The sequence below is a fragment of the Pongo abelii genome, chromosome 1 (genome assembly GCF_028885655.2).
Source record: "Pongo abelii isolate AG06213 chromosome 1, NHGRI_mPonAbe1-v2.0_pri, whole genome shotgun sequence".
Classification (NCBI taxonomy): domain Eukaryota; kingdom Metazoa; phylum Chordata; class Mammalia; order Primates; family Hominidae; genus Pongo; species Pongo abelii.
In genome coordinates this window covers 169,017,585-169,044,854 of record NC_071985.2, presented here as the reverse complement: position 1 = coordinate 169,044,854, position 27,270 = coordinate 169,017,585, and the positions used below count along the sequence as shown (strand labels likewise).

At 40.1% G+C, this 27,270-nt stretch overlaps 1 protein-coding gene and 1 long non-coding RNA gene across 5 annotated transcripts in view; one reads left to right on the top strand and one right to left on the bottom strand.

The window, feature by feature from the left end:
* ROR1 (receptor tyrosine kinase like orphan receptor 1) overlaps positions 1-27,270 on the top strand; it is a 409,096-nt gene that overhangs the window by 312,719 nt on the left and 69,107 nt on the right. The gene's annotated exons all lie outside the window — the stretch shown is intronic.
* On the bottom strand, positions 236-27,270 carry LOC129059075 (uncharacterized). The gene is made up of 7 exons (XR_008524753.1): positions 27,068-27,270; positions 18,294-18,376; positions 9,673-10,358; positions 5,758-5,885; positions 5,256-5,422; positions 1,474-1,663; positions 236-419 (listed from the first exon to the last, which is right to left on the bottom strand). It is a non-coding gene; the product is annotated as an uncharacterized LOC129059075 (long non-coding RNA).

The following is a 27,270-nucleotide window of genomic DNA, read 5'->3' as shown; positions in this document are numbered from 1 at the left end:
TCATTAGTGCTGACACCACCCAACTATAAGACCCATTTTACAGTTGAGGAAATTGTGGCTTATGAGGGCTGAGGAACTTGCCTGAGTTTTAGAGTCAGTAAGAAGAAAAGCTAGGATTCTGCCTGTGGCTGAATTCAAAAGCCCAATTTCTGTATACCATGTACTTGAGCCTGAGCAGTGAGGGAATCTTTGCCCACCTGAAACATATAGAGAATATCAAAAGACCCTATGATATGATATACATGATACATAAGGTGAATTTAATACCAGCCGTTGATTCATCCAATCACTCCCATCATTCAGACCTTCATAGTAAAATTCATGCTGCATCTTGGCTCCTGCCCCACCTTCTGTTTTGTGGTCTTCTTAAAATGCTGTCTTTTTTCAATAGAATAATTTTCAAAGTCATCCCTGTGTTCCTAGAAAGGTGACAAATCAGAGATTGACTAGCATGAGGAGGGTAGTGGAAGGTTCACACCTGTTTGTATTAACTGGCTTATACAAAACATAAGTACGAACACAATGGGTGGCGATTGTGTTCTGCCAATGCAGTTGGCATTCATTCTGAGAAAAGATGGCAGACCAAGGCCAGAGCATGGCCCAGTTGCTGAAAATCAGAACCACACTGGAGCCACCAGGGGCCCTGGTAACTAGGTGGAACTAAACCATTTATTTCTGTTTTGATGGCATACTTTCCACTTTAAGTAATGTGGGCTTAATCTTCATTTACATTCTTCAATCTACATAGAAGTGTATTTATTATTGTCTTGTGATAAGCAGTAATGTTAATATAAAGCAGTGCTCCCTGAAACTGCAGACAGTTTCCAAGGTCTGGGCAAAAAGAACAAAAATATAGGGAGGGGAGCCCTGCAGCATGACAAGAGTTTTTGAAAATGAAAACCAAAAAAATTTTAAAGAAAATGAATCCTAATCCTTTTGTAACTTTTATCAGTCAGTCTGTCGACAAGGAACTGATAACTTCTGAGTGTGCAGATTTGGATAACAAATGAGTTACATGTATAACTAGGCTTTTGCTGGATTTCTCTATGTAGATAATGACTCAACTGGTGAGTACCATCAGAGAAAGGCCAGTAGACTGGGTGGCCTGTGAATGCTTGTGTTTATTTGATACAAGGCTCCTGCTTTTGTTGGGGATTGCTGGAAGAGTGACACACACCAAGCTACATTTCTGCCAGTTGTGGTTTTGAGATAACAAGGCTTAAAATTTGTATGCCAAAGTTGAAATTCATGATCTTTTTCCTATGGGCACATTTTAGTTCAGTCTCTTTGCTCAAAAGAATTTGACACCAATTATTGCTTTTCAATGCTATTGAGCATGAGACAATCTATAGAATAATCCAAAAAGGAAGATCTATAAGTGTACACCTTCTCATAAAGGGATCATGGATATTATTGCTATGTATGTCCAGAATAGCTCTTCTTACTTTTGAGGAGTAACTGTTAGAGTCTTACCAGGTGCCAACCACAGTGCTTCACATTCTTGCCACAGAGACTGGTCCAAGGATGGGCAGATGACAAAGCTAGGCAAATTCTAATTCTTCCACAAATGTTTTCTAATATAGAGCTGCCAAAATTGCTCTCCTGCATTTTTTAGGTGTGCAATTGTAATATAAATCTGGAAATGCCCATGGCCATGAAAGATCTGGAAATGAAAGATAGCATTATCTGATTCTTTGGGTCTAGTCTTCCCTGAGCCAGCTCCACTTTTCCCATACATTGGCTAGCGAGCCAATAAATATCTTTTATTGCTTAAACTAGCTCCAGTTCTGATCCCACCATTTGTAACCAAGTGTCCTGAGTGATACAAATAATTAAATCAGGCCCAGAGAAATATGACCCTTAGTATCTGACAATTAGGAGAAGCATACAAACCATAAATTAAATGACATAAAAATAATTCTTATGCGAAAGACAGTATACCTCAAGACATGAAGGGTTGTTTTGAAATCCTTGGAAAGCAATACAGACTGCAGAATATAATTCTTGTGGGAGAATCAGTCTCCACAATGTTTTCTGCAGAACTGAAAAAGTATCACCTACCTGCCAGAGCAGGGCTTTAAAATGACATCTAGTTTGTTCTGGACACAGTGATTTTTTTTAGAATTTTTTTTACTATACTTTAAATAGTAAAAATATATTTTCATTGTTATTAAATATTATTATAATACTTTTGTTGGTATTTTAGGAGCATTACTCCAAAGGTGATAAGAAATTATTGTATACAAAATTGTAATGTGTTTCACCTTCAGAATGCTATTTTATTTTCTCAGCTAATGATTATTATTTTAGCAAGATTTGACAATAATAGTAAAATAATCAAACCAGTATTTTTTTTTTTTTTTTTTTTGAGACATGGTCTCACTCTGTGTCTCAGGCTGGAGTGTAGTGGCATAATTGTGGCTCACTGCAGCCTCAACTTCCCAGGCTCAGATGATCCTCCCACCTCAGCCTCCCCAATAGCTGGGACTACAGGCACATGCCACAATGCCCAGCTAATTTTTTGTATTTTTGGTAGAGTCAGGGTTTTGCCATGTTGCCCAGGCTGGCCTTGAACTCCTGGGCTCAAGTGATACACCCACCTCAGCCTCCCAAATTGCTGGCTTTATAAGGGTGAGCCACTGCGCCAGGCCTCAAAGCAGTACACTCAGCCCCAAATCTCCTTAAGCTGATAAGCAACTTCAGCAAAGTCTCAGGATACAAAATCAATGTACAAAAATCACAAGCATTCTTATATACCAATAACAGACAAACAGAGAGCCAAATCATGAGTGAACTCCCATTCACAATTGCTTCAAAGAGAATAAAATACTTAGGAATCCAACTGACAAGGGAAGTGAAGGACCTCTTCAAGGAGAAGTATAAATCACTGCTCAGTGAAATAAAAGAGGATACAAACAAATGGAAGATCATTCCATGCTCATGGGTAGGAAGAATCAATATCATGAAAATGGCCATACTGCCCAAAGTAATTTATAGATTCAATGCCATCCCCATCAAGCTACCAATGGCTTTCTTCACAGAATTGGAAAAAACTACTTTAAAGTTCATATGGAACCAAAAAAGGGCCCGCATCGCCAAGTCAATCCTAAGCCAAAAGAACAAAGCTGGAGGCATCACGCTACCTGACTTCAAACTATACTACAAGGCTACAGTAACCAAAACAGCATGGTACCGGTACCAAAACAGAGATAGAGATCAATGGAACAGAACAGAGCCCTCAGAAATAACGCCGCATATCTACAACTATCTGATCTTTGGCAAACCTGAGAAAAACAAGCAATGGGGAAAGGATTCCCTATTTAATAAATGGTGCTGGGAAAACTGGCTAGCCATATGTAGAAAGCTGAAACTGGATCCCTTCCTTACATCTTATATAAAAATTAATTCAAGATGGATTAAAGACTTAAATGTTAGACCTAAAACCATAAAAACCCTAGAAGAAAACCTAGGCATTACCATTCAGGACATAGGCATGGGCAAGGACTTCATGTCTAAAACACCAAAAGCAATGGCAACAAAAGCCAAAATTGACAAATGGGATCTAATTAAACTAAAGAGCTTTTGCACAGCAAAAGAAACTACCATCAGAGTGAACAGGCAACCTACAAAATGGGAGAAAATTTTTGCAACCTACTCATCTGACAAAGGGCTAATATCCAGAATCTACAATGAGCTCCAACAAATTTACAAGAAAAAAACCAACAGCCCCATCAAAAAGTGGGCAAAGGATATGAACAGACACTTCTCAAAAGAAGACATTTATGCAGCCAAAAGACACATGAAAAAATGCTCATCATCACTGGCCATCAGAGAAATGCAAATCAAAACCACAATGAGATACCATCTCACACCAGTTAGAATGGCGATCATTAAAAAGTCAGGAAACAACACTGGCCATCAGAGAAATGCAAATCAAAACCACAATGAGATACCATCTCACACCAGTTAGAATGGCAATCATTAAAAAGTCAGGAAACAACAGGTGCTGGAGAGGATGTGGAGAAATAGGAACGCTTTTACACTGTTGGTGGGACTGTAAACTAGTTCAACCCTTGTGGAAGTCAGTGTGGCGATTCCTCAGGGATCTAGAACTAGAAATTCCATTTGACCCAGCCATCCCATTACTGGGTATATACCCAAAGGACTATAAATCATGCTGCTATAAAGACACATGCACACGTATGTTTATTGCGGCACTGTTCACAATAGCAAAGACTTGGAACCAACCCAAATGTCCAACAATGATAGACTGGATTAAGAAAATGTGGCACATATACACCATGGAATACTATGCAGCCATAAAAAATGATGAGTTCATGTCCTTTGTAGGGACATGGATGAAATTGGAAATCATCATTCTCAGTAAACTATCGCAAGGACAAAAAACCAAACACCGCATGTTCTCACTCATAGATGGGAATTGAACAATGAGAACACATGGACACAGGAAGGGGAACAGCACACTCTGGGGACTGTTGTGGGGTGGGGGGAGGGGGGAGGGATAGCATTAGGAGATATACCTAATGGTAAATGGCGAGTTAATGGGTGTAGCACACCAGCATAGCACATGTATACATATGTAACTAACCTGCACATTGTGCACATGTACCCTAAAACTTAAAGTATAGTAATAAAAAAAAAATAAAAAAAAAGAACTGTTGGTGTAAATAAGCTCTGTTGAGGGACATTAACTTGGGAATGAAGTGGCTGGAATGGACACATTGAACTCATTTTTCATCTTCTCTGAAAATGTTAATAATAACTGAGATACATCTCTGTGTCTGTATCTATACTTTTCATAAGTGAGGAAAGAATATGTGAAAATTTGGCCAAAACTTGAAGTTTTTTGAATGCAGGAAAAGGTTTGTTACTCACAGTAGAACAAGGGAAATGTAAGAAGATGATATGGTTTGGCTGTTTCCCTACCCAAATCTCATCCTGAATTGTAGCTCCCATAATTCTCACGTGTTGTGGCAGAGACCTGGTGGGAGATAATTGAATCATGGGGGCAGTTTCCCCCATACTGTTCTCGTCATAATGAATAAGTCTCATGAAATCTGATGGTTTTAGGAGGTTCTCATTCCCTTTTGCCTGCCACCATGTAAGACACTTGGTCCTCATTCCCTCTTGCCTGACTCCATGTAAGATGTGCCTTTCACCTTCCACCATGATTATGAGACCCCCCTAGCCACCTGGAACTGAGTCCATTAAACCTCTTTTTCTCTATAAATTACCCATGTCTTTATTAGCAGCATGAGAACAGACTAATACAGAAGTCTTCCGCATATTGAAGAGAAAAAGCCTGTTGTCTTCTCAATGTCCAGATCAATTGCATTTATTCCAAGTCTGGGGTGTCTCATGGTTCATTCAAGGAACACTGACAGTGAGTCATGTGACAGGCCTTGGGAGAAAAACATAATTGTGTTCATAAATATTATTAACAAAAGCAGATGATCTCAAAAGTCAGATTTGGATGAACTTTAGTTGATGCATTGAAACATTGATTATGTCAAATATCCCATGAATTCTAAGCTGCCTTAATTGTAAAAACTCTTTGATGCTCTGCTTAGTACGTAAGCACCTTCAATTGCTGTCAAGTGTACATAGAGCAACAATTAAAGATAAACAAATAAACAAATTGGGATATGCTGTCATCAGAGTACAGGGAAATGACCCAAAAGCTCAATGTTTCCAAGAGGAAATTAGTTCCTACCCCATGTGGCCATTGTTACTTACTAGAATCTGGATTTTGTTTGCACTTGATTACACAGAGGAAGAAACAAAAAATAAGTTGTCCTGGTGATAAGCAAATGGCTGGGATGGTTTTCCTCAGTGAAAATCAATGTGATGTCTTATTCCCAGGCCTAGAGAAAGGTGGGAGATGGGGAGGGAAGCTATTTAGTCTACCAGTATTACTAAAGTTGCCCTTTTTTCCCTGGTGGATTTCCTTTTTCTGATTTCAGAGTTTAGAGAACTCAGTTCTGTCTAGGGGCCCTAACATCCACTTCCCACACTCACATGGGCCTATTGTCATCATGGACATTTTTTAATGTGTAATTTAAGTAATCCTCAAAGCAGCCCTAATAGTTTGGTATCTTTATTGTTATCAGCCTCTCTTGAGAATCAGGAAAGTTAAATACTTTTCTAAAGATGCTGTAGATGATTAGAGGCAGCTAGGATTCAAATACCCATCCATCTGGATCTGAAGCCTATCTCTTAATCCCCAAACCCACTGCAACATGTAGTCCATTCTCACATGTGCAAGTGCATCTAACCCACAAATGCTTTTTAAAAAAAAATTATTAAGGATGAGCCGGTGGTGTTTCCTCCATACCCCGGCCAGTCACACTTTAGCATCATGGGATAAGTGTGGGAAAGGTCTGACTAGAGTAGAAATACAGATTGTGCCCAGCCTTAAAACAAAAACATGTTTCTTTCACATTTCACAATAACAAATCTAAACAGCTGATGAAATACTGTAATCCTAGGATTATACACCATGAGGAGCCTAAGAACCCCTTTTTAATTTATCAAAGATTCAGTATATTTGTAATCACATGTAATAAGTGAGGTTGCTGATGTAGAGGAAAAAGAAATGACAATCTTTGATCCCATTGTACCCTGGGATCCCGAAAATCATCCTTAGCCTGCTGGTAGCCAGTCTGGTCTTTGGTGTTCCTGGGCATGTGTCCCATTCTGAGCCATGGAAATACTCCTCCTCATGTCCTACCCTTCCACGCATAATGCCCACCTGGTATTCTTCCTTCTCACTCCACACCACACTCCCCAACTAACCACAGCCACCACTATATTCTCTTTCCTCTTCTCCCCTTCCCTGCCCTTGCTTCCTTTCTTCTCCATGTCTCTCTTCTCCTACTCTGTTCCCAACATAAGATTTAGCATCAAGCCATGCCTTTTCTCCTCAAAACTGAGTTTCTCAAAGTCCAGGATCATTCACCTCCATATCCCTGCAGGAAGTGATGGGTATGAGCAGTGTCTGCTAGTTGGATGGATGGATCAATGGATGGATGGGGCTTTTGACCATGTGTTTCTTTCAAGACTTGTTGAAGTCACTGAATTTAGTGAACAAATAGCCATTTTGATATCATCTCTTTTCCCCTTTCAAATTACTTATTACAATTTTGGGTGTGGCTTTATGGTGGGTGGGGGTAGTTGCCCATGCTTTTGGAGCTAAGATGTAATTCTTCCCTCCCTCCCTCCCTCCCTCCCTCCCTCTCTCCCTGCATCCCTCCCTTCCTCCCTGCATGCCTCCCTATCTCTCTTCCTCCTTCTGTTCCTCCCTTCCTTCCAGATAGTCTTTAGACAAGCAAAGAAAGAAACTTCACAGAGACTTTAAGCAGTTTATATCCTACTGTGTGACTCCTAAGAGGTGACCGTAGGTGGTTTCAAAAGTCTTCTGGGAATGATCCCATGTTGTATAATAATGAGAACACTGAGCTCGACATCAGGAGGCCTGGCTTTAGCTTTGGTCTCCCTTTTCAGTATGCCCGGAATTCTGGGCAGATCACTTGGCCTCTCTGTGCTTAGTTTTGTCATCTGTAAATAGGGAAGGTAGGACTAATGAGTGATTTTTAAACTGTTCCTGGGAGCCCTCAAAGATTCATGGAGGTGTCTTGAGAGTCTGTCCTACAAGGGATGTTATGGTAGAGAAGGAGGTGGTTGCATAGATCAGGCAGGGCTGAGTCCCTCATTCCTACTTCAACCTGAATTAATATTCTGGTGAAACTTTTTGAATGTATCCCATTTTTAAGCTTTCTGCTAGAAAACCTACTCCAAAAAAGTTTGAAAACTACCAGACTAGATTATCTTTAAGGTGCCTTCCAGCATACCTGACTTCAATATATAAATTATCTGTGTGTAATCTTCCTTTATAGAAATAATGGAGCCTTTCTTTTCCTCGTGTGGTTGTTGCTCTAAGAATGCATTTCTTATCAAAAGAATAATCTGCTTTTCATTCTGCTTCCTACCTAGCTCAACAGAGCACAAAATGCCCAAGCTAGATCCCTTATTCCCCTGTGAATATCTTCTGTTTAGACTCATCCATCATCAGTGGGGCTTATGACAGACATAGATGTTTTCACAGTTACCACACAGAGCCAACTGTTTTAGTAAGGGTGACCACTTAGGACAGCTTTGGGCTCTTGAGCTGTCCTCTGTTGAAGCCGGGAAACCCTAAGTTGTCATCTAAGCAACGCCGGGTGGTTCATCCACTTTGAAAGAGACAACTTTATGGTCCTGATGACATTTCCTATATTATATTAAGGATGCATCTTGAGAGGATGTGTTGGGTTTGTTTTCTGGACAAGCTGGATGAGTCTCTCTCTCCTTCTGTTTTAGCCACTGCCCTTTGTAGGGTTTGTTTTTCCTGCTGTCCCAGAATAGATGACTTAATGGGTTGCTGAAAATGTCCAGGCTGCCTCTGGCTCTGGGGGTAGCTCGGCCTTAACAATGGAAGGCATTTAGCAGAGCCTCATGTTTTAGAGCAAGAAAGACTTGAGAGAGCATCTCATCTGGTATTTTTCAAGATGCTTTTTAGTTTTTTAAACAGCAAACCTTTTTTTTCCCCAATACAAATCTGACGCAAAACCTCAATTTATAAAACAGATTTTTAAAAGAGGGGTGGGAGGTAAGAGAAATTCTACCAAATGGTACTTTCCTTGCTATTTATCCTCCCCCCATACTGCCTCCTACCACACACACACACACACACACACACACTCAGCAATACCTAAGCACTTCTAGGGAACCCTTGGCCTCCCAAAAGCAATAGAAACCCCCTGTCCTAAACCTCTTTTTTTTGTTTGTCAGGAAACTGAAAAACAGTGAGATACAGTAACTTGCCTAAGACCCCACAGCTAGAGATCTCAGTGCCAGACTGCAACACTTCTAAATCTGGTTTAATCTTCCTCTCCACCCCTCTCTAATTTATTATGCCACTTCACCTTTGAACACTGGAAAAGAGCAGGAAGAAAAAATTATGTACCAGTGTGCTCAATTCTTGTACATCTGTCTTTAATTCTCAAAGCAACTTTACAAGGTGGGCATTATTATTATGCCCATTTTACAGAAAAGTTAAATTACTTGTCCAGTGAAACTCAGCCAGAAGTGGCAGAACTTACATTGAAAACTAGGCCTATCTAATTTCAAAGCTGTTCCTTCTACTATACCACAGGATTAAAAAATGCCAACTATTGCTTGTCATAAATGAAACCCTCTCTTAACATAAGTTTGACTCAAAAAGTCTGACTCATAATTCATGAAATACTAAGTAACTCTTCTTAAATAACTACCATAGACTGTCCCTCTCCAAAGTTTTCTATGTCTATTGCAAGCACATTTTTCCTTTAACAAACAACACCCCTTTCTCTGGGAATCATTCTCTGTCATTCCTCTACCCTATCCCATCCAGAAACTGGGGCTCTAGAAACCATGATTTTGATGTTTAATTCAAGTCAGGTCTTGAGTGGGCCAAGCTAGGAATGAGGACCAGGAGAGAGTTAAGATGTAAAATTTTACTCACTGTATGGATAGAGCAGTGGAAAGAGAACCAAAGAAATGAAGAGAGATCTTGTGACAACTTACATCTCTGGTTTACTTTTGCATTTCAGTTCAATGAAACAGCCTACTTACCATATATTTTAGTCTTCCTTTTTTTCCTGAAGCTTTGGCGTGTGTGTGTGTGTGTGTGTTTTGTTGTTTTTGTTTTTTTTGTTTTGCTTGAGACAGAGTCTTGCTTTGTCGCCCAGGCTGGAGTATAGTGGCACGATCTTGGCTCACTGCAACCTCCACCTCTTAGGTTCAAGCGATTCTTATGCCTCAGCCACCTGAGTAGATGGGATTATAAGCATGTGCCACCATGCCCAGCTGATTTTTTGTATTTTTAGTAGAGACAGGGTTTCACCATATTGGCCAGGCTGGTCTAGAACTGCTGGCCTCAAGTGATCCACTCGCCTTGGCCTCCCAAAGTGCTGGGATTACAGGCATCAGCCGCTGTGCCCAGTCTCCTTCCTGAAGCTTTGAATTTATGTTACTAGCAAACCAAACAGTCCTACTGACTATATCATCAAATCGGATGGCCGGAGGATTCTTCAGGTGGGTTCAGGCTGCCTTCCTGTTGCAGTCAGTCATGCTTATTTTACATTCACATCATATAGTGCTGCCATGATTGGAGTCCTCAGCAATCAGTTATTCCAGTCCTCTTTGTTTATACTGAAACAAGTCACTATAAAATCTCCTGTTCACACGGATAAGGTACAGTATCCAGAGAAAGCCAATCTGCTTAGCCTTATTGATTTTATCTCTTAGACTTCTCCCTGCTGGACAGAAAATGTAAAATAGGAATGTTCAAAATAAATAAGCCAGGGATACTAAGTTCAATTAAATAGAACAAAATGCTTTATATTTTACAAACATTAGCTTGAGAAGAGAAATCTAAGTTATTATGGTCTCCAAATGGTAATAGCCCAAATTTCTACTAGCAATAAGATAGATAATTATGGTACTATATATTCATACAGCAAAATAATATACAGCAACAAAAAGTAATGAATTATAGTTACAGGCAGCAACATGGGTGAATGCCATGTTAGTTCCCACTTGTGATAGAAATCAAAATAATAGTTACCTCTTGAAGGGAATGACCAGGAAAGTCATAGGGGAGGTTCCTGGGTGCCATAACATTCGATATCTTTATTTAGGTGGTAGTTACAGAGCTGTGTTCACTTTGCAAAAATTAATTGAATTCTATAGTTATCATTTGTGCAGAATTATGTATGTATATTATACTTCAATTGTAAAAGCTTACCCCAAAAATATCTGAATTATTAGAAATTAGATGTAAAACTTACTTCCTCTAGGTCATGGTCTCCCATTATACAAAACAAGAAATTAAACTCAACATTCTTAAAACTGGAAGTGATCTAAGAAAGAGTATCTAGTTCAAACATGAAATGTTTTACAGAAAGAGAGACCAGGGCCAAAGAAGTAAAGTGATAGGCTATAAATTATGAAGTTTAGAATTGGTAGAGCCAAGATTAGTCCTTAGATCTTTTAGCTATGTTAACAAAGATATTCTAAATAAACCTCTTAATACTATTCTAAAATAATTTGCTCTGAAGTATACTTTTGTACTAGGAACAAAGGGTTTGTAAAATAAATAAATAATGTGAACAATACCATCAGTGTTTGCATAGAAACAATATGATATCATTCTTAAAGATAAAATCCCTTTGTCACTCACTCCATGAGATACCATCTGATTTGGTTTCTGAAAATTTTGGCAAAATTATACATTGCTTGAAATCTCATTCCCAGGCTGTATTTGAAATAAAGTCTTTTTTTTTTTTAATTTTTTACTTTAAATTTCAGGGGTACTTGTGCAGGATGTGCAGGGTTTTTACATAGGTAAATGTGTGTCATGGGGTTTGTTGTACAGATTATTTCATCAGCCAGATATTAAGCCTAGTATCCATTCGTTATTTTTCCTGATCGTCTCCCTCCTCCCACTCTCCACCCTCCAATAGGCCCCACTGTGTGTTGTTCCCCTCCATGTGTCCATGTGTTCTCATCATTTAGCTCTTCCTTATAAGTGAGAACATGTGGTATCTGCTTTTCTGTTCCTGCATTAGTTTGCTAAGGGTAATGGCCTCCAGCTCCGTCCATGGCCCTGCAAAGGACATGATCTCACTCTTTTTTATGGCTGCATTGTATTCCATGGAGTATATTATACATGCCACATTTTCTTTGTCCAGTCTATCATTGATGGTTATTTGGGTTGATTCCATGTCTTTGCTATTGTGAATAGTGCTGCAATGAACATACTCATGCACGAGTCTTTATAATAGAATGATTTATATTCCTTTGGGTATATACCTAGTAATGGGATTGCTGAGTCGAATGGTATTTCTGTCTTTAGGTCTTTGAGGAATCACCATACTGTCTTCCACAATGGTTGAACTAATTTACACTCCTACCAACAGTGTATACGCATTCCTTTTTTCTCCACAACCTCACCAGCATCTGTTTTTTTTTTTTTTTTAATAATAGCCATGAAATAAAGTCTTGATGATGATAATGATGATGATGTCAAGGATTCTGACAATGTAAACAATGATGACAATGGTACAGTCTTATGGGTGGTATGTTAGTTTCCTCATTTGCTAAATTAATTTTTTAATGGCTACTCTAAAAAAGTAGCACAAACTTGTTGACTGTCTGACAGTTTTGAAAGTCAGAAGTCCAAAATGGGCCTCACTGGCCTAAAATTAAGGTTCCTTTTGGAGGCTCAAGGGGAGAATCCATTTTTTTTGTCATTTCCAGGCTTTAGAGGTGGCCTGCATTTCTTGGCTAGCGGCCCTCTTCCAAATTCAGTCAGCAACAGACGGTGGAATCCTTCTGAACACTGCATCATTGTAACATTCTGACTTTCTGCCTCTTTCCTCCATATTTAAAGGATGTTTATATTCCACTGGACCCACCCAAAAAATTCAGGAGAATCTCCTTATTTTGAGGTCAGCTGATTACTGATCTTAATGCCATCTGCAGCCTTAATTCCCACTTGCCATGTAACATATTCAAATGCTCTGGGGATTAGTACATTCACATTTTTAGGGGCCTTTATTCTGTTTATTACAGACAAGATTGTATTTATGCATTTTTGAAATACATACATATATACGTATTTCATATATGTGTATATATATGTGTGTGTATATATATATGTGTGTATATACATATATGTGTATATACATATATATGTGTGTGTGTGTATGTACATATATATATATATATATATATATATATATATATATATATATATATATCTCCTTGAGACAATGCTTTCTTTACCTAGAACAAAGTTATTTGGTTCTAGGTGTAATTATTTCCATTTTACCAAGGGAAAAAAAAAGAATAAGGTGTGGCAAATTGCCTACATTTCTGGAGCTGGTTATGGCAGAGCCAGGACTGGAAGCCAGATTTCCAAACCCAGTGTTCTCATTCAGTGAAAAGTGGTTTTCCTAAACCCAGCAGTCATGTTCCTCAAGCTTCAGAACCTCTGGAGGGTGAGCTGTGGTGGACAGTTTGAGAATTTAGGTGGGTTTTGTTTCAGAGGTTGAAGGATTTGAAAGATGAAGGATTGGCAGTTGCTGAATAGTAAGTGCTAGTCCATGGACAAATCTATGCAAAAGGCTGCGTTCTCCGTCAATTTACACACAGTTGCTACTCATCTGTAAGACTTAGCGTCTGCCTTACACTCTCCTATATTTAACCCTCAGCCTGGATCATGTGCTTGTCACAAATCGATATTTCTCCCACTCTACAGGAACTTCAGCCCTTTCAAATTTGTTCCAGGTAATTTGAGGAGACTCCAGGGCAGTGATGAAATAAAGTGAAAGCCCCTGATTTACTGGATCTGGAGGCTTGTGCTGTGAGTGATAAGTGAGGGTGAAAGACCCTTATCACAAGTATTTGTGCTTTTAGATGCACTGAGTCCCCACCCAGAGGTAGGCTCCCTGCCAACTCAGTCCCAAACCCCGTCTGAAATGGGGAAGAAGGGGCCCGGGTTGTACAGTTCAGGCACCACAAGTTCTTCATTTGTGCTTGCAGCAAATAGAAAAGCATGTTTCTGACTTGGCCCCTAGTGTGAGGTCTGGTCTTGGAGGTTCCACGGTCTGTCTTAAGACTCTCACTGGCTCACCTCTGCTGCCTCTCCACATGCCAGAATTCTCAGGCAAACTAAGCTTAAGCACAAACTAGGGCTCCAGTGAAGCCCAGAACTTAAAGCACTTTGCTAGGTGCAGGCCTGGATTTGGTATGAGTCTGTGTAATTTGTCCCATTTTGTCACAGTTGTCAGTCACACCTCCCTGTTTATAGTGGTTCCAGGGCTTTGGGATTCTTCAGGATCAGTCCTGCATAGTCCAGCCAGAGGGGATCACTGTTCCCCAAGGTACTACAGGCCTCTTCTTTCATCCCAGCTGACTGTGGGGGCACAATCAGCTCTGTGATATTGATAAAGAACTGAAATAGATCCTTTTAGACTTCAGGACTTCATCAGCCTGAAATAACTTTCTCAGTACTAAATAAATAGTTGCCCCAATAATGATGAAAAATAAATATCGGGGCTATGGGTGAAATAAGTTGCTGAAGGAAATTTAATGTTATCAATAATATAATGGAATTTTGCCCTGTTTTACAGCTCATAAAGCACTTTCACACATATTATTCATGTCATCAGGAAATGTTTACTGGTGGGCCCCAATGCTGTAGATACACCAGGAAGTGAAGCAGAGATTGTGTTCTCGCAGGCCTTCTTCTGGGATTATAAAGGGAGGCTGCTGAGGAGTGAACCTGTAATCTTACACATTAGTGTATACTCCCACCATGGAGCCATATCCTGCTCACAGTGCATGTCATCACAAACAACTCCCCGAGGCAGGCAAGACTGCTAATACTACCTCCACATCAGGGATCAGGCAATTGAGCCTCAGAGTGGTGAAGAATCTTGCCAAAGCCCCACAGATTGATATGTTAAATCTGTGTTCAGTTCTGGCGATCCTTCCAATATGCCAGTTTGTTGCAAAGCACAGTGCCATAGGAAGCCCTCAGTAAATAGCTGCTAAGTGCTCAGTCAATGCCACCTGCTATTATACTTGTCACGGTGGTGTGAGAAGGATAACAAAAGTCATCGGAGCATCTGAACTCATCAGAGGCCGCCAGAGGAACATTCTGCTCCAGAGCATTTGCGTTCCAACTGGAAACTATAAAAGCAAAAATAAAATGTTTGTATTTTCTAGTTGGCTGTAAATAAAGAAATAATGATAAAAATAAATTAGTTGCTTGACCTAATGCTTTAAAGTTTGCAGATTGAGTAATGTCTTTTTCCGACAGTAAATTTAGTTGACAGTTATTTGTAAAATAATTAAAATTTCAAGTAACACATGCTCATTTTGCTTAACTAAGTTTGTGGGTTTATTGTTGAAAATAAAGATCAAATAGGCCGGGTGCGGTGGCTCACGCCTGTAATCCCAGCACTTTGGGAGGCCAAGGCAGGTGGATCACAAGGTCAAGAGTTCAAGACCAGCTGGCCAATATGGTGAAACCCCATCTCTACTAAAAAATACAAAAATTAGGTGGACGTGGTGGCGCGTGCCTGTAGTCCCAGCTACTCAGGAGGCTGAGGCAGGAGAATTGCTTAAACCCAGGAGGCGGAGGTTGCAGTGAGCCAAGATCGCACCACTGAGTCCAGCCTGGGCAACAGAGTGAGACTCCGTCTCAAAAAAAAAAAAAAAAAAAAAAAAGGTTGAGTTTATTTTTCAGCTAACTGGCTATTTTTAAATTTTGGAAAAGTTTAAAAATATTGCAAATCATGCACAATAGATGTTGAGTTAAATTCAATTCAGTTGACTTTTTTGATTTGGTAATTTTTTTAAAAAAAAGTTGGCCATGTGTGGTGGCTCGTGTCTATAATCCCAGCACTTTGGAAAGCTGAGTTGGAAGGATAGCTTGAGACCAGGAGTTTGAGACCAGCCTGGGCAACATGGCAAGACCTCATCTCTACTAAAAATAAAAAATAAAAAATTAGCTAGGCATAGCAGTGTGTTCATATAGTCCCAGCTACTCAGGAGGCACAGGTGGGAGGATCACTTGAGCCCAGGAGGTTGAGGCTGCAGTGAGCTGTGATCACACCACTGCACTCCAGCCTGGGTGACAGAGAAAGACCTTGTCTCAAGAAATAAACAAACAAAATAAGCCTATCAGTAATATCCCCAAATGTTAATAATTGATACCTTGATTTAAAGATAGTGATATCTATTTACTTTATATCAGCATCACTTAATTTTGATAAATACTCCAAGCCTTCATTTTGTTTTTAAGTAAAAGATGTAAAATTCATCTGGGAATATATCAAACCCCTACTAGTGCCTGCCCTCAAATGATCAAGCCTACACATAACTGAGTCATGACAAATGTGTTTTAAGGGAATACCAAGCATTAGCAATCTACCCACCATAGGAAAACATCTAATTCTATAGAGTCAAGAGTTAGTCCTCATTCTAAATGCATATACTCTGGGGTGTGTAATTCAACCCATGTAAGTGCCCTCTCTGTGCCTGGACCATGGAATAGATCGTTCGTAAGATTGCTGCATCTCAGGAGACGGGTCTTTTCAGGAGCACTGGATGATTAGGCCAAGTTACTTGGGAAAGCCAGTCACTGTATTTATTTTTACAAGCCAGATGCTGGTGCGTAGTGCATTCTTTTACAAAAATAAAAGGGATTTGGAGAAAAAGAAAGGTTCAGGGTCACAGATGAAATCATGAGGGTATTTTACACAGTTTTATGGGTAGAAATTTTTACTTTTACCTTCTGCAATGGTTCTAAAAAAGCCGTTCAGCTGCTCTGTGCAGAAAGTAAACAGGGAAGAGTTTTATGCCTACAGTAGAGTAAAAACCTTAAACCGGGACATCAAGGAACTCCATGCCTGAGGCCGTGGAGAGGCTAATAGTGCCATGGGGTAGGGAACAGGGGAGTCTCTGTTCACCATGGTCCTGTCTCATTCCTAAGGAGTCTTTGGGAGCCTTTAGTTAAGCTGTTTGGGTAAACACTAAGTAATAACCAGATATGGACATGTGGAATTGATTAAGAGAGGAGGGATTAACTAATGCACTAAATAACCCATCATGCGTGGTGGGGTGGGGAGGAGGTAGAGACATAATGGTACAAGCTCCTGACCAAGAAGGGCCCTGAGATTTTCCTTCAGTCCACAAATATTTACTGAGCACCTACCGTGAGCCAGCTCCTGTTCTAAGAACAAAGGATATGACAGTGAAAGAAACAGGCACAAATTCTGCTCTATTGCTTGTGGAGCTTACATTCTTGAGGGGGAACCCAAGGATGCTTAAGAAGAAACAGAAATCACAATGAGAAGAAAGAGAGTAACGTGGTAGAGGTTGCTGCTTTACATGGGTTGATTAGAGGAGGCCTCTCCGATAAGGTGACATTTGGGCAAAGGCTTGAATGAAGTGAGAGAGTGAGCCATACATTTATCTGAGAGAGAGGGACAGATAATTCCAGGCAAACAGGACAGCTAACCTAAAAGCTTTGTGACAGAAGCATGTTTGGCAGAATCAAGGAATAAAAAGGCATCTTAGAAATTGCTTGGGTAATGCTTTAAGATCAATTGTCATCTCCTTTCAACTTGTTACAGACCCCTGCTTTTAGGTGTATGCAATATAGTTACTGGTCAAACATTAAGAGCTGGTCCCCATTAATAACTGTAACACTTCCTGTATTCAGGTGATGAGGAAAAGAAGGTCCTGCTCTCAAGAGGTACAAGTAGGTCTGGGGAGAGGTCTGGAGAGAATGGGAGACAGAGGCACCAATAGCTAAGTAGACTAGAAGTAGGTAGCAGAACTCTGACCTCCACATTTCTCCTGTTTGTTTTAACAGCTCCACTTAGCAGCACCACAAGAAGGAGCATGGAGAGTATGGAATCATATCTGTTTGTGCGGTTTTTACATTTCAGGCGATTAAGTGAAATGGTAAATGAAACCAAATCTATTGCCTCTGTCCCTGTCAGTGTGAGGCAAAGAAGGAAAATAAACTTCAACTCCTGGTGTAGACAGCGGAAGGGTGAGACAAGCAAACCCAGCTCCTTCACACCCACTTCTTTCTTCTCACAAAGAGAAGTCCCTGTCAGTCCCTCAGAGCTTACATTGATGTGTCCAGAGAGGGAGGTTAAGGAACCCTGGAGATTCATTGTTGGGCCTCATAGCTGTGCTTTTATTCATCTGCCTTTTATAAATGTCCACTGTATGCCAGCATTGTGCTGGTGATACAAGTGCTGTGATGGGAATATGCACAAAGGTAGGCTTAGAAAAAGCTTCCTGAAGAATGCAACAGGTATCTATCTCAAAGCCAGACAAGTAGAGTTTGATTGACTTCGCTTTTTTTAAACAGTTCATTCATTGTTCATCTGCTCAATTCATCTCCGAGCCATGGTCTAGAGCAGGATTTTTTTAACCTTGACACTTGAACCTGGATAATAATTCCTTGTTGTAGGGGCTGCCCTGTGTATTACAGGCCTTCACGCACTGGATGCCAGCAAACCCTCTCTCCCCAATTTCAACAACCAAAAGTGTCTCCAGACAGTGCCAGGTGTCCCCTGGGATGACAATCACCCCCCCCCCCCCCCCGTTGAGAATCATTGGTCCAGATGAGGAAGTCCCAGGCCAGGCCTGGTGTTACTTACAATCTCCAGGTACACAAGAATGAGGCTCTTCTTATGAACATCTGGTCTCATTTTCCACTGAAGTTTGAACAATAGGAAACAGGCTAAAAAAGCAGCAGGAAGATGTTAGGTTCGCTATGGAAAAGAATTTCCTGCTTAAAAAGTTAGTAAGAAACTAGAAAATCTCAGTGCAACATTTATAAAATGTCCTCTACTTTAGGTATGTGAGTGAAACAAAACTTCATTAAGCTGCTTATTTAAAGGGAAAGTTAATCTGCAGTAGAGGACAAAGTCAGAAATAGTTGCTTTGTTTCTTAAAAAATATATAATTGCCATTTCAATATATTTAACTACAATTATCAATTAAAATTTGCCTGAAATGGTTGTGATTTAAATATGTTTTCTGAGGCTTTGAGAACTTAGTATATTAACTGAATGTAAATGACTTTCAAATGAGTCCTTATAAGTAGTATGTTTTCATAAGTGAATGCACAGTGTTCTCTAAATAACGGTGGACACTTAATTTTTTTGTATTACTGAAAATATAGATTTCAGTTCTCCCATTATCTCAATTAACATGACTCCAAGTTAGTTGTGCCTCACTTCACTTTAAAAAAAAAAAAAGGTTTCTATCTAAAAGGAGGGAAAGAATTAATATTCATTGACCACCCATTTGTGCCAGGCTTTGGGCAAGGTCAGCAGTTCTCTAGTGAGGGGGATTTTGCCCACCAGGGAACACTTTGCAATGTCTACAAACATTTTTGGTTATCACAACTGGAAAGGTATTATATGAGCATCTAGTAGCTTAAGGCCAGAGATGCTGCTAAATATCGTACAGTGCACAGGCCAGCTCGCTCCAACAAACAACTCTCCAGCCCCAGATGTCAACAGCGCTGAGATTGAGAAACTCTGCACTAGGCTATATATCTATGTTACCTTATATTACCCTTAGGACATTTCTTAAAATGTCTTTACTATTATTATCCCCTATTATAGATGAAGAAACTCAGGCTTAGAGGGGTGAAGCAGTTCAAGATCCTAAAACTAGTACATAGAAGAGTCAGGGTTCTTATCCACACCCTAGGTGCTGTGGGCAGCTCTCTCTACCACACTCAGCTGTCCTCTTGTAGATGGGTTTTTATTTATTATCATTATTATTTTTACTTAAAGCCATGTGTGACAGGACTTTGCAAGGAGGATGCTGATGAGTCCAAAGGAAAATCACAAGTGTGCCCAGTCCTCTACTAATCAGTATAGCATGAAGTCATATACATCCTGTTCCCTCACGGGTAATAAATTCTTTTTTTTTTTTTAATTTTATTTTACTTGAAGTTCCGGGATACATGTATAGAACATGCAGATTTGTTACACAGGCATACATGTGCCATGGTGGTTTGCTGCACCTATTGACCTGTCCTCTAAGTTCTCTCCCCTCAACCCCACCCTTCAATAGGCCCTGGTGTGTGCTGTTCCCCTCCCTGTGTCCATGTGTTATCATTGTTCAGCTCCCACTTATGATGAGAACATGCAGTGTTTGGTTTTCTGTTCTTGTGATAGTTTGCTGAGAATGATGGCTTCCAGCTTCATCCATGACCCTGCAAAGGACATGATCTCATTCCTTTTTATGGCTGCATAGTATTCCGTGGTGTATATGTACCATATTTTCTTTATCCAGTCTATCATTGATGGGCATTTGGGTTGGTTCCATATCTTTGCTGTTGTAAATAGTGCTGCAATAAACATATGTGTGCATGTGTCTTTATAGTAGAATATTTTATATTCCTTTGGGCATATACCCAGTAATGGGGCTGCTGGGTCAAATGTTATTTCTGGTTCTAGGTCCTTGAGGAATTGCTGTACTGTCTTCCAGAATGGTTGAACTAATTTATGTTCCCATTAACAGTATAAAAGTGTTCCTATTTCTCCACAGCCTCACTAGCATCTATTGTTTCTTGACTTTTTAATAATCGCCATTCCGACTGGTGTGAGATGGTATCTCATTGTGATTTTGATTTGCATTTGTCTAATGATCAGTGATATTGAGCTTTTTTTCACGTTTCTTGGCCATGTAAATGTCTTATTTTGAGAAGTGTCTATTCATATTTTTTGCCCACTTTTTGATGGGGTTATTTTTTTCTTGTCAATTTGTTTAAATTCCTTATAGATGCTGCATATTAGACCTTTGCTGGATGGATAGATCGCAAAATTTTTCTCCCATTCTGTAGGTTGCCTGTTCACTCTGATGATAGCTTCTTTTTCTGTGCAGAAGCTCTTTAGTTTAATTACATCCCATTTGTCAATTATGGCTTTTGTTGCAATTGCTTTTGGCGTTTTCGTTATGAAGTCTTTGCCCATGCCTATGTCCTGAATGGTATTGCCTAGGTTTTCTTCTAGGGTTTTTATGGTTTGGGGTTTTACATTTAAGTCTTTAATCCATCCTAAGTTAATTTTTGTATAAGGCATAAGGAAGGGTGGTCCAGTTTCAGTTTTCTGCACATGGCTAGACAGTTTTCCCAGCAACATTTAATGAATAGGAGATCCTTTCCCCATCGCTTGTTTTTGTCAGGTTTGTCAAAGATCAGATAGTTTTAGATGTGTGGTGTTATTTCTGAGGTCTCTGTTCTGTTCCATTGGTCTATATGTTTGTTTTGGTACCAGTACCATGCTGTTTTGGTTACTGTAGCCTGTAGTATAGTTTCAAGTCAGGTAGCTTGATGCCTCCAGCTTTGTTCTTTTTGCTTAGGCTTGTCTTAGCTATATGCGGTCTTGTTTGATTCCATATGAAATTTAAAGTAGTTTTTTCTAATTCTGTGAAGAATGTCAATGGTAGCTTGATGGGGATAGTATTGAATCTATAGATTACGTTGGACAGTATGGCCATTTTCATAATATTGATTCTTCCTATCCATGAGGATGGAATGTTTTTCCATTTGTTTGTGTCCTCTCTTATTTCCTTGAGCAGTAGTTTGTAGTTCTCCTTGAAAAGGTCCTTCACATCCCTTGTTAGCTGTATTCCTAGGTATTTTATTCTCTTTGTAGCAACTGTGAATGGGAGTTCATTCATGATTTGGCTCCCTGCTTGTCTATTGTTGGTGTAAAGGAATGCTTGTGATTTTTGCACATTGATTTTGTATCCTGAGACTTTGCTGAAGTTGCTCACCAGCTTAAGGAATTTTTGGGGTGAGACGATGGGGTTTTCTAAATATACAATCATGTTGTCTGCAAATAGAGACAATTTGACTTTCTCTCTTCCTATTAGAATACGCTTTTTGTCTTTCTCTTGCCTGATTGCCCTGGCCAGAACTTCAATACTATGTTGAATAGAGTGGTGAGAAGAGGGCATCCTTACCTTGTACTAGTATTCTAAGGGAATGCTTCCAGCTTTTGCCCATTCAATATGATATTGGCTGTGGGTTTGTCATAAACAGCTCTTTTGTTTTGAGATATGTTCCGTCAATATCTAGTTTATTGAGTTTTTAACATGAAGGGATGTTGAATTTTATCAAAGGCCTTTTCTGCATCTATTGAGATAACCATGTGGTTTTTGTCTTTGGTTCTGTTTATGTGACGGATTACGTTTATTGATTTGCATATGCTGAGCCAGCCTTGCATCCCAGGGATGAAGCCAACTTGATCGTGGTGGATAAGTTTTTTGATGTGCGGGTAATAAATTCTTAGCACACGGGTATGGTCTTTTGTTTCACTTTGTTTCCCTCATTATTCTCTAAACATGCCAGTTTATGCACGTCAAAGGTCTAGAAGGCCTTGCCAGTTCCTCCGTCCAGAGTCCCCACCCTGCCACTGAGGAGCAGCATGCAGTTTCACAAGTCATGTTACCCCAAGAGCTTCTGTTTCCTCATCTGTAAAACAAGGATGATAACACTTTCCTCACATGATTGTCAAAATGATCATAGAGTAATAATAATAGTCAGAGGTACCATTTATTATGTGCGTTATGTACTAGGCGTTAGATTAAGTGCTCTACACATATTATCTCATTTAATTTTTAGAATAACCTTTTCAGTAGTTGGTGCCCCCATTTTGCAGATGAGAAAAGTGAGGCACTAAGAGGTTGTGTAATTTACTTGAGTGCAGGTGGTCAGTAAGTAGCAGAGCCAGCATTTGAACTTAGAATTAGAATGTCTGGCTCTAAGCCTCAGACTCTCTTAACCACAAAGCTCTCTGTCAAGTGCTATACAAATGTGAGAATGATTCTGAGCAATGATAGCTAGTTTAGGTGATTAAAAAGCTTTATGTGCTTCAGAGAGTTTTCACAGGGTAATCATCATAAATTCCTTTTTCATTTTCTTTGCTGTTCCATCCTTGTGATCATTATGCAGTACCTATTATGTTTCACCTTTGTGTTTTTTTCTTTCTGTTCACAAGTTTAAATAAGGGAACTAGGGGTCTTTTTTTTAAGTAAAGCTTTGTTAATAGATTTTCAGAATGCACTTTAAAGTGCCAGCAATTGAGTGCTTTTCTTGATTAGTAAAGATTGTATTGTGTTTTTTTTTTAACAATTCACTTTTTAGATTTCTATTTTAAGCCCACTTAGAGCTGATTACAATAACCCCTATTTATAAATATAATTTTACTGGGCCTCACCTCTGATGTATTTTCAAATTCGGTCTCACTCACTTTATTACTAAGTAAAATAATCATTCATCAAGTGAAGGTAGGGTAGAATAAGAGCGTATTTCTGCAGCTACCTCTGTGTTCTGAGGGAGCCAGCCATAAATATTCAGCATTGGTGGTCAGAGTTTGGCTCTGCATTAAATCATAATCATTTTACTGGCGAATAAATGACATGTTTAATTCTTTTGTATGGTTGTATAAATTTTGGTTTTGATTTGGGCAGCATATTTTTAACATCTGGATTTTTTTGTTTTCTTGTTTTGTGTGTGTGTGTGTGTGTGTGTTTAGTTTAAAATCACTGTTTAGGCTGGGCATGGTGGCTCATGCCTGTAATCTCAGCACTTTGGGAGACCGAGGTGGGTGGATGGCCTGAGGTCAGGAGTTCAAGACCAGCTTAGCCAACGTGGTGAAACCCCGTCTCTACTGAAAATACAAAAATTAGCCAGGCATGATGGTGCATGCCTGTAATCCCAGCTACTAGGGAGGCTAAGGCAGGAGAATCGCTTGAACCTGGGAGGCAGAGGTTGCAGTGAGCCGAGATCACACCACTGCACTCCAGCATGGGCGACAGAGTGAGACTCCATGTAAAAAAAAAAAAAAAAAAATCACTGTTTAGCTTTTAAGTGCTAGGACACAAAATGTGAAGTCACTGTGGTCTTTAAAAATCTCAATTAACCAGAACATTCAAATCGCTGGGTGAATTCAACACTCCACTTCTGGGATGAAGAGTTAAGTGACAAGGGCAGAGCTGGCCGTGGGAATCACTGTGGGGCTCCCAATGCCTAGGCAAGTCAGGTCGAGTGAGCCTCCACTCCACCCATCACATAACACACACACACACCCCAATACAACATTCTAAAACAAAAAGTTAGCAAAAGAGTGTTCAGCAATTACAGTCTTAAATGGAAAAGTCAGAGAGATGAGGACTCAAAGGGACATTCTGTATTCTGGAGATTATGTATGGAGAGGTACAGAAGAAAGTCATTTGGCAACAAGTTTCAACAAGCTTCTGTTATATAGGTCACCCTTACAGGGTCATAAGCATCCCTTGGGGGATTGCTAAAAATAATGTTTAGGACCCTGTCCTAGTCCTACTAAATCCAAATCTCCAGAAAACCCAGGGAAAATGATTTATTTAAAGGGCCACAGGTATCTTGGACCCACCCTAGAGCTACTGAATCACAGTCTCTAGAGCTTGGGCCAGGAATCGGAATGCAAAAGAAGCTCCACAGATACTTCTGATACAAACCCCTGGCTTAGATATCTGGGGGTGGTTCCTGGCAATCTGCATCTTTAGTCCATCCTCTAGGTGTGTCTTACAGACACCCCAGTTTGAGAGACGTGGCATCAACTATTGTTCTGAGTTTTATCAGATCAGAGGCAGCCAAATCTTCTATACCTTATAGATCAGCTCCAATGCACAAGATTGGCATGAAAACAGCTTACATTAAAGTTTACTTAAAAATTACACATTTCCTATTAATTTTAATCTTCACAGTCTTATGAGGCTGCTGTAGCTGGAATTATGAATGAAGAAAATGAGGTTCAGAAAGGATAAGTAACTTCTCCAGGGTATTTTCTGAGCACTCTGAGCAGGTGGCAGAGTTTGGGCTCAAATCACATCTTTTTGACTCAAGCCCTGAGCTCCATTCCTGCACTTATGATGTGGTGCACAATGCCTAGATAGCACTTTCACACATAGAATCTTCCTTGCACTATAGAAGAGCCCTGTAGGCAAAGTTACTTATCCTTTCTGAAAAATCACAATCTCGGCTCACTGCGACCTCAACCTCCCAGGTTCAATCAATCCTCGTGCATCAGCCTCCCAAGTAGCTTGGACTACAGACACACACCAGCATGCCCAGCTAATTTTTGTATTTTTTTGTAGAGAACAGGATCTCACTTTGTTGCCCACGCTGGTCGCAAACTCGTGGGCTCAAGCAATCCTCCCCTCTGCCTCCCAAAGTGCTGGGATTATAGGTGTGAGTTACCTCATTCAGGCCCTCCTCCCTTCCTTTTATTATATGGTAGGGTGGGATGGGCAGGAATATGTTGTCTTTTGGGGGCTTCTGATGTCCAAATGTCTTATTACTTAGCCCTACCAACAGATACAACTCAGACCAGAGCTAACTCTGTCAGTTTAGACATCACTTCTTCTAGGAAGCCTTTGCTATATCCCTCCAGTAAAGGTCACATGACCTCCTCTGCACACTCAGTCTCCCTGTCTTTGTCCATACCACATAGCACTATCTGTTCCATGAGGCCAGGTATTCTCCATACGTACAATAGGAACATAACTCTTAATCAAATATTCGTGGAGTTAATGAACAAGTGCAATTAGAATCGGTGGATAAATCCTTCTAATATTCAAAGCAATGAAGGCAGCTCACTTTTCTCCTATGCCTATTCTAAAATCAAATTATTCTTTTATTCATATTGTCTGTTTTAACTAGATTTTATGTGCATAAATGTATTGTAAAGTGGGAAGGAAGACCACTAGAGGCAAGTACTTCCTTCTCCATTTGATGATGAGGAATCTGAAGGTAAGAGGCACCAAGTAACTTTTCTAAGGTCACACAGCCTATCAGGTATAGAGCTGGGTTTTGCATTCAGGTCAGTTGAACATTGAACCCTGAGGACAGGCAGCTGGTAAGTATCACAGCTGAGATTAAAACACAAGTCTTCTAATTCCCATCCTCATCTTTCTTCTGCTTGCTTCCTGCCTAAAACACAGGGTAACAAAGGAGGGTTGTTTCTGTTTGTAATTTCAAAGTTAGTACTCAATATATCACAAGGGTCTCTTAAATCATACAGTGTTCATTGCCTGCGTATTCCTTGTGAGAGTTAAGCTTTGGTCTTCCTCATTTTACCAGATGGGAAACCAAGGCCAGGAAGTTTCAACATTCTCACCAGCTCTTCAGAAAGCTCATGTATCTTGGAAGCAGAATGCAGGATGGTGCTGGAGGGGCTGAGAGTAGGTAGGAAATTAAGGGACTCTGTTAGGAGCAGTGGAGTAAAGACCTTTAACTTGAAACCATTTAAAAAATACTTTCATACCATATTTTTGTGAGCTCAGGTAATTTCTGAATTTCTGATCCAAATCTTTTCCTCCAAAATGCCTGCTAAGAAACTCTAGAGGTGGTGGGGGTGAAGCGAGGAGGGAGAAGGAAGAAAAAACGAAAAGAAAGGACAATGATTCCATTCAGAAACTTGGTCCAAATCCTTGTCTCTTTCTTCTATCAGAAATCCTCTGTTGTCAGTCCGTGGCATCACCTAGAGATTTCCTTACCAGCAGCATTCTTATGTTTTTACTAAAACTTCTCCTAGAAGAGCATGTTTTGCTTTTAGGAGCCAGACTTAAGAAAGTGCATCAGCTTAAAAATACATTTGGTTGTAATTTTTGTCCATGCTGCCATCTGACAGGATTTGAGGATGCTTCCATTTCTGCCAGGATAATAGCTTTGTTATCTGCTGAGATCTGCAAGAGCTCGACAGCACAGGAAATCTGTGTCTCAGCCCCCTGCTCCAAATTTAGCTCATGCATTACCTAAAATTGGGTTTACACAAGGAAAATTACTTTAGTGCTAATCCAGTTGACTTGTAAAGTAAATTTAGCTTCCTCGGGTTCCTAGTCCCATAATCTAAACTGATTTCAACAACAGCTTTAGGAGTCCTCCCACACTTCTTAAGAACCCTCAGGAGCATGGGTCCCCAGCAAGCTGACCACAGCTACTAGTCATCTTCAAGCCAGTGATGTTTGCTGCCTTGGTACATTGTCCGTGGCTCCACAATTACACACAGCAGGGTAGGGCTGGGAGTAGTGGGAGAAGATAGCCTTGGGCTATTCATTTCACATTTCTGTGTCTCCATCTGTAAAATCCTGGTAACAAATGAGGTGCCACATAGAGGGAAAAAGTGGAATTAAATGTTTTGAACCCAACTCACAGAAAATCTGTGGAGTAAAAAACTGATCACAAGTAACAAAATCTTCCTTTTTTCTCCCTTGTTCCTAAGTGTTAGACCTGGGTTCACTTGCCACAACTTACAAACCAATCAAATGTGATGATGTTTAAGACTTGCTTACAGTGGTTTCCCCAAAGCTAATCAATGAAAAGTCCTTACATTCCACAAACTAGTCAGCTTTGCAGCAACAGCCTCACCTTCTTGGGGAGGCACATGATGTGAGTCACACAATTTTCATGCCAGCCCAGAGCGTTGGGTGCCATTACAAAGCCATGGGTGTCTTACATGAATGGGAGCCTCGTGAGGGGTTGAAGAGGCTGATCTGATCTGTGGTTCCTCAATTCAGAGGACATGAGCTTTTGAAAATAGGCCTTTCTAGGTGGATTGGCCTGCATGTCAT